The 8,492-nt window shown below is 42.2% G+C and overlaps 1 long non-coding RNA gene across 1 annotated transcript; it reads right to left on the bottom strand.

The window, feature by feature from the left end:
• Positions 1-5,061: 5,061 nt before the first annotated feature.
• LOC117197157 (uncharacterized) lies at positions 5,062-8,019 on the bottom strand. Its single transcript, XR_004477685.2, has 3 exons — positions 7,861-8,019; positions 7,274-7,377; positions 5,062-6,680 (listed from the first exon to the last, which is right to left on the bottom strand). It is a non-coding gene; the product is annotated as an uncharacterized LOC117197157 (long non-coding RNA).
• Between the last annotated feature and the right edge of the window lie 473 nt (positions 8,020-8,492).

Below are 8,492 nucleotides of genomic sequence, written 5' to 3'. Positions count from 1 at the left end.
GAAAAGAAAGCAAGTGACAAATTATAGGGTGTTTGAGGCTGTTTGAGCAGTTTCGTTTTTATTCTGTGAGTCCTAGGGAGCCACTGAAGGTTATGGAAGAACTTTTTTCTAGACAGTTCTTTGACAGCAATTGGAGGATGTCTAGACTGGAGTCTGGGAGTATAGTAAGGAAACCATTATGTAACCTAGGACCTGAGTTAGGTGAAGGAAACGGGATACACGTCAAGGATGGTTAAGAGGTGGAACCCGGGGCTTCCCTGGTGGCGCAGTGGTTGAGAATCTGCCTGCCAATGCAGGGGACACGGGTTCAAGCCCTGGTCTGGGAAGATCCCACATGCCGCGGAGCAACTGGACCCGTGAGCCACAACTACTGAGCCTGCGTGTCTGGAGCCTGTGCTCCGCAACAAGAGAGGGCGCGACAGTGAGAGGCCCGCGCATCGCGATGAAGAGTGGCCCCACTCGCCACAACTAGAGAAAGCCCTCGCACAGAAACAAAGACCCAACACGGCCAAAAATAATAAATAAATAAATTAAATTAAAAAAAAAAAAGAGGTGGAACCCACATGATTTGGCAACTGGTTAAATGCTTTCCTATGGGTTCAGGAGAAGGAGAAGCACGGAGTGAAAAGCAAAGATTTAAGTTGGGATTTTGTAAATGACAAAAACCCAACTTGATTCACCTAAAAAGTAAAAAAGGGGAATTTATTTGTGAAATTCAATATTTGATTACTAACCTATCTTTAGGAAGGACAGCCAGGTAGGGACAACTGAGTCAAGGTCTCGGCTGTCATTCTTCATCCGTATCCTCTCTTTGAAGACAGCCTTTATTCTCTTCTACTGTGAGAAGCACTTCCATGCTTGAGGATCACCACCGTACCCGGTTCTTCTAGCTACGGGACTGAAGAAGAACGGGATCTCTCTCTGGGCCACTGTGAACTTTTCCAGAGATGGACACTGATGGATGAACTTGGTCACACATCCATCTCTTGGGCCAGTCACTGGATCTGACATATGAGGTCCTGTTTTTGGCACATCCCACTAGAAAATCATGGTTGGGGGTAAGGGAAGGTATCACAGGCATGGCCATGGGGGAACCTTTGTGATCAGCCTTCCCAATGGGGGCACAGTAAAGAGGACAGAAGAATATCAGTTGTGACTGGGGTTCTGGGCCACTATGTTTGGGAGGATGGTGACGCCTTTAAGAGATGGAGAAATGGGTTTGGGTAAAGTGATGAATTTTATTTTAGACATCTTACTTTTGAAGGCGTATCAGGCCATCTGTGTGGCATTGCATGGGAGTCCCTAAGTAATTGGGGTCTTCAGTTCTTAGGAGAAGTAGGTTTAGAAACTATAGATTTGGGAGTCATTAGCATATACATCATGATGAAATTAATGGAGAAGATTGCTCAGGGAGGAAGTACTCAGAGAGGAGGATGGAGGGCAGAATCTAGGAAATTTCCATCATTTGAATGGAGGCCTAAAAGGATAAAACAATGTAGATTGAGAAGGAGCTACCAAACAACTATATCCAAGAGAGGGAAATGCGTAAGAAAGTGTCCAAAACTCACTGAGAGTGCTGCAGATTCCTTTTTATCTTCTTCATCAAATCAACAATTCTCTCTGGAGTAGGTATTAGGATCGTTGCACCAAGGGAGACAGAAAAGAGTAGAAGACAGATCTTTCCCTGAAGCGAAGAAAACTTGTAAACTCTCAAGAACGGGGTAAGGTAGTGGTGGGCTTTTGAGCATGTGCTCAGGTAAGGGCCACCTTTGGCATATGTGCCAGACATTGCGATAAGAGAATTAGGGGAAGGACTGAACATGAGAACCTGTGGGAGCATTGCTTATTAGTTGGTTGTAATAGAAAATCGTATATGGGACATAGTGCCTAATGAATAAGTGTGTGATTTCAAAGGGTGATTACCTTCCTGGATCAAACAAGGCTAGGCTTAAAAATATCATATAATAATTATCATTATTTTAAAGAAAATAATCTCTTTAGTTTGGGCAATATTTTTTTTGTTTATATTTTCTTTTTTCCAGTTGAGTTTCTTTAGTAAATGATAACAGATTAGTAAGAGGTGTCATAACATGGTGGAAGAATCACTGTATAAGAAGGTAAGACAACCTAAATGCCCACCAACAGATGAAGAATAAAGAAGATGTGGTACATATATACAATGGAATATTACTCAGCCCTTAAAAGGAATGAAATAATGCCATTTGCAGCAACATGGATGGACCTAGAGATTGTCATATTAAGCAAAGTAAGTCAGAAAGAGAAAGACAAATACCATATGATATCACGTATGTGGAATCTAAAATACGACACAAATGAACATATCTACGAAACAAAAACAGACTCACAGATATATAGAACAGACTTGTGGTTACCAAGGTGTTGGGGGAGGGAATGATTGGGAGTTTGGGATTAGCAGATGCAAACTATTATATATAGGATGGATAAATAACAAGGTCCTACTGTATGGCACAGGGGACTATATTCAATATCCTGTGATAAACCATAATGGAAAAGAATATGAAAAAGAATATATATATGTATAACTGAGTCACTTTGATGTATAGCAGAAATTAAACACAACATTGTAAATCAACTATACTTCAATAAAATTAAAAAAAAAAGTAGGAAACCAGGATTTTAGTTATGACTACCACTCTCTCCTCTCCCCACCTCTACTCCATCACACATACAAACCCCTATGCTCCAGGTTTGCAACCTTAAATCAGTCACTTAATCTTTAATAAAATGAAAATTATAATACCTCATTGACCCCAAGGGCAGGGATTATATGGAAGATTTCTTGAGTTTCCGTCTGCTGTGATTATGATCATTCATTCATGGGACACATGTGCAAGGAATACAAAGCTAAAAGGATAGGTTGCTGCCTCCAAAGTGCCTACTGTCTGGTCTGGGGAAACAGGAAACATACAATTACAAGTTAACATAAAAATGCTGTAGTGGAGGGAGATGATACACACAGAGGACACAGAAGGACCAGGAGTCCCACATCAGTCCAGGGAAGTTAGGGAACTTCCTTAGGGGAAGTTAACACTTGAGCTGAGCCTGAAGGGAGTTCCCATGCCAGCAAAGAGAACAGGGGTTCCAGGCGGGGAGAACTGAACATGTTTTAAAAAGGAGACATGTCCTTACGGATACCAGTGGGAGGGTGAGGGGGGGAGGAAGGGTGGGACGAATTGGGAGACTGGGATTGACATATATACACTACTATGTATAAAATAGATAACTAATGAGAACCTACTATACAGCACAGGGAACTCTACTCAGTGCTCTGTGGTGACCTAAAGGGAAGGCGATCCAAAAGAGAGGGGATATATGTATACATATAGCTGATTCACTTTGCTGTACAGCAGAAACTAATGCAACATTGTAAAGCAACTCTACTCCAATAAAAAATCAATTAAAAAAAGAAAAGGAGACACGTCTTGAGGAAGAACTAAAAGTTGATATGAATGGGATATAGCGAACAGGGCATGAAGTAGTGAAAATTCGGGGCTGGACAGGTGGTCAGATATTACTCAAGATAATTATCGAGCACTCAGTGGTGGAAGGGCAGTGTGTGCTAGATGCTGGCTGATTAGGAATTGCAAGATTCTAAGGACTTGTTTGAGAAGACTTCAAACCAGAGTTAGAAACACCCGTAATAAAGCTACTGAGAGAATCCAGGGAAGACACAATAAAAGTCTATTAAAGACGATGGTTGTGGGGAAAGAGAGATATTTAGGCAATTAGGATCAACCCTCAGTTTATGGAATGAGGCATAAGGAGAAGAAAAGAATAAAGGATCACTTTCAACTTTCTGGCTTTGGGAAATTGGGTGGATAATGATGGCATTCACTGAGGTGGGAGGTTGGTGGAGAAACGTCAAGTTCTGACACTCATATCTTTTATCCTGCCTTTGTTTTATGGATGCAATATCATTCCTAATATTTCTGAATTTACTGAAGTACTTTTGTTTGTTTTCTGCTCGTTTCTCCTTCTCTTGCCTTCTGTAGAGTTTGGAGTCTGCAAGTTGAGAGTGTTTCTGGGTTTATTCCAGGCAGATTGGCTGTGGTCTCGTTCTCAGGTGTCCTAGGCTGCAGCTCACTCTTCTTTGAGCATCACTTACCCCTCTTCATCCATCTCCTGACTTCCAGAACTTCGTTGGAATCTCTACTCCTCTGCTTCTCTCCCATTCTCTTTGTTGGATGGGGTCGGGGGTGTCCACATCTTTTTTATTTCTTTACTATGATTTTAATGTAGTTTTGGGGAAAAAACAGATAAATGGATATGATCAATCTACCATCTTAAACCAGAATCTCCTGAATTTGATCTTTGATATGATGTGTATGTCCAGGTAGAGATTTATAGTAGGCCATCAGCTGTATGTATGAAGTTGGAATTCAGGAGACAAACCTAAATTACAGGTAAAGATCAGGAGTTACCAGTATAGAAATGATGGGTGGGGATGAGATTGCCTAGGGAAAGCATGCAGCATGGGAAGAGAATAGGAATTAGCTTGACACTGGGAACCATCACTATTTAAGATAATTGTTTTTAGGATACAATATTCCTCTAGAGTTAGGGAGAGTAATGATAACTTAGAACTTCACCCTGTGGATAGAAAGGACTCAAATGGGCTCTTTGAGTTCAGGAAAGTTGCATTTAAAATACAACAAAGGTGTAAAGGCAATAGCAAAATGACTGGGTATAACAAAGTTGAACAGGGTGAGGATAGGAGTCCCTAAGATGGGAGAGATATCAAGGGTGCCATTGTCTCCAGATGACGCTATCTAAATTTTTTGGTTCTGGGTCCATTCTTATGAGTCAGCTGAATGATGGCTCCCATGATCTGCTCTAGTATTTTTTTCTTCAGCTGAGAACATGGCTCTGATTCAAGTATCATTGTTCAGTGTGGTTTGTCCCTGGACCACCAGGGAAGTCCCCAGAAGTTTTTTTAAGAGTAAAACTTAAAGGAAGTATAGTTGACAAACAAGGCGCTGGTTAAAAAAAAATTTCAACTGGACTTCCCTGGTGGCATAGTGGTTAAGAACCTGCCTGCCAATGCAGGGGACACAGGTTCAAGCCCTGGTCCGGGAAGATCCCACATACCGTGGAGCAACTAAGCCCGTGCGCCACAACTACTGAGCCTGCGCTCTAGAGCCTGCAAGCCACAACTACTGAGCCCGTGTGCCACAACTACTGAAGCCCATGTGCCTAGAGCCCGTGCTCCGCAACAATAGAAGCCACGGCAATGAGAAGCCCGCGCACCACAATGAAGAGTAGCTCCCGCTTGTTGCAACTAGAGAAAGCCCGTGCACAGCAACAAAGACCCAACACAGCCAAAAATAAATACAAAAACAAAACAACAAAAATAGCTTATAAAAACTACAACTAATCAACGAATGATTGTTTATTGCCTTCCTCATAAATCTCAGGGTTTTTTTTTAAAACCCCATGATTTTTTTAAAGTCTCTGAAAGAGACAGGAAAAAGTTTTTTTAACATCTTTATTGGAGTATAATTGCTTTACAATGGTGTGTTAGTTTCTGCTGTATAATAAAGTGAATCAGGTATACACATACCTATACCCCCATCTCTCCTCCCTCTTGCAGACAGGGAAAGTTTAATTAAGTAGAATAAGGATGTAGGTTGGCCCAAGGGTGAGTAGAGAATTAATCTAGCATGGGGCTTTGTTATTATTATTGCTAAAACTAATTAAATTTGTAATTAACATGACAGTAGTAGTGATGGGATAAGAAGAAAGGAATAGGGCCACTTCAAATGACGACTTTTTTCTCGTTTAGGGGAATTTTAAAATTTTATTTATTGAAAAAGAAATAATTGATTACTTGATCCACTCAATCAACAGATACACGCAGAATGTGCCAGGCACGGTGCTAGGTTCTGGAAACACAGAAATGAACTCAATGTTCACTTCTTTGTAGGGAGCTATTCACGGATGGCTAAATGAAATCCCACCGAGAAAGGCACAGTGCAGCATACGCCAGAGGAAGGCTTTGCCTTACAGCCTTGTTTTACTGCAGTTGTCAGGTGCTGCCACCTGCTGGGCATTTTCTTTTTCACAGGGTTTAACCCTAGGCAAGGATGGAGAAACCAGAAATCCCTTGGCGGAGAAAGCCATTTCCTTTTTTGCACTCCGGACCATGCCCTTTTTCTTGAGGAGTAAACCTCCCTCTTCCTCTCCACCAGCCCCATGGTAGCACGAACCCCAGCTCCTGCAGAATCAACAGCTCCTCTCTTGCAGGCGTGCTGAGTCACCTGCCCGTAAGCCCAGGGTAATTGCCTCATTTCTCTCCCTCCAACACTTTTGCTACTGAGCTTCTGTTTGGAGGCTCTGGCCTTCTTTGGTCTTCTTCCAGCTCTTGTGAGAGAGTTTCTTGCCAGGACACTAGTAGTGTGTGCCTGAGTTGCTTAACATGGGCAGGAAGAGGCCAAAGGCCTTTGTAGCAAACCCTTCCACCCAATTTTGAAGTTACTCTCACTTCTGTATAGGGGGGCCGTGACGTGGGTAGGGGTAGTTTACTTACTTCCTCAACGAGTCGTCTGGTTCAGGTCCTCTGGGCTGCTTCAGACTGCTGAGCAGAAGTCAGGGTGCAAGGATGAAGCGTTAAATAGGTCATTGGCTTTGCATCATCAGTCCTTGAAGGGAGTTGAACACTTTCAGGGATGGTTTCATCATGAAAAAGGAGCCCAGTATAGGGGCAAGACGGGAATAAAGACACAGACCTACTAGAGAATGGACTTGAGGATATGGGGAGGGGGAAGGGTAAGCTGTGACAAAGTGAGAGAGTGGCATGGACATATATACACTACCAAACGTAAAATAGCTAGTGGGAAGCAGCCGCATGGCACAGGGAGATCAGCTCGGTGCTTTGTGACCACCTAGAGGGGTGGAATAGGGAGGGTGGGAGGGAGGGAGACGTAAGAGGAAGGAGATTATGGGGATATATGTATAACTGATTCACTTTGGTATAAAGCAGAGACTAACACAGCATTGTTAAAATTGCTCCAATTATATTGGAGTATAATTGTAAAGCAATTATACTCCAATAAAGATGTTAAAAAATTTTAAAAATTAAAAAAAAATTTTTGAACAAGGAAAAAAAAAAAGGAGCCCAGTAGTAATACTGAGTCCACCACTGATTGCAAGGCCTCCTGCCTCATTTGGTCCTGCTTCAAGTCAAGGGCTTCCCACAAATTGCTAATATTTCACCCAGAAAATATTTACCTACTTGGTTATTAGACTACTCGGTTAGGCACAGAATCATGCAGAGCCCCTTCTTCCATTACTTGTCATCACATCGAAAATTATTCTGGGTTTAGTAGGTAAAAATGACTGTTGGAATATAAAATATGCTTTTCTGAGAAATGCACTGCTTACTTTATGTCTTTAATCCTAAATTAAATCATGAAGTGAAAAATGTTTTTCTATCTGGTGGACCCCCAGCCCCCCAAAGCTCCAATTTAGGAACCCGAGTTTATTCTTCATGACTCTGAAACTTAAGAACATTTCCTGAGCTCAGTGACCTGCACCACGAGAAAGACAGCCAGAGGCAGACCCAGTGCTGAACAAATTAATCACCAGATCTCTTTTCTGATACTCTGCTTCCTGGTTCTTTTTCTTCCTCCTTTTAGCTTGACAGACCATTCTGTCTCTTCTTCTCCCAATTCTGATCCTTTCTCAGGCTATAATTCATGTTCTCCTTTCCTTTCCCTCCTTTGCTCAAATTACTGGCAGTTACGGACTGCCTTCAACACAGCCTGGAACCCTCCTACCTGAATTGTCGTTGGATGCAGCCCAGCCAACCCTGACCCTTACTTCATCCCATTTCTGAGGATGGAGGAATTTTCATGAAAAATGTTTGTGTGGTGCTCGGCATGGATTCCAGGTGTCCCCGCTGGTGCTCATTCAATAGATTAGTGCTTCTCACGACCAAGTTACGATGTCCAAGGTGTCCCACAAGTGAGGGGGATGAGGGAGCCTGGAGGGGGGTGGCAATAAGAAGGTAGGAAAACATTGCTAATTAATAGAGAAATGCAAATCAAAACTACAATGAGGTATCACCTCACACCGGTCAGAATGGCCATCATCAAAAATTCTACAAACAATGAATGCTGGAGAGGGTGTGGAGAAAAGGGAACCCTCTTGCACTGTTGGTGGGAATGTAAATTGATACAGCCACTATGGAGAACAGTATAGAGGTTCCTTAGAAAACTAAAAATAGAACTACCATACCACCCAGAAATCCCACTACTGGGCAGATATCTGGATAAAACCATAATTCGAAAAGATACATGCACTCCGATGTTCATTGCAGGACTATTTACAATAGCCAGGACATGGAAGTAACTGAAATGTCCATCAACAGAGGAATGGATAAAGAAGATGTGGCACATATATACAATGGAATATTACTCAGCCATAAGAAAGAACAAAATAATGATATTTGC

Source organism: Orcinus orca, chromosome 11 (assembly GCF_937001465.1).
Source record: "Orcinus orca chromosome 11, mOrcOrc1.1, whole genome shotgun sequence".
In the NCBI taxonomy this organism is placed as follows: domain Eukaryota; kingdom Metazoa; phylum Chordata; class Mammalia; order Artiodactyla; family Delphinidae; genus Orcinus; species Orcinus orca.
This window is presented reverse-complemented; position numbering and strand designations above follow the sequence as displayed.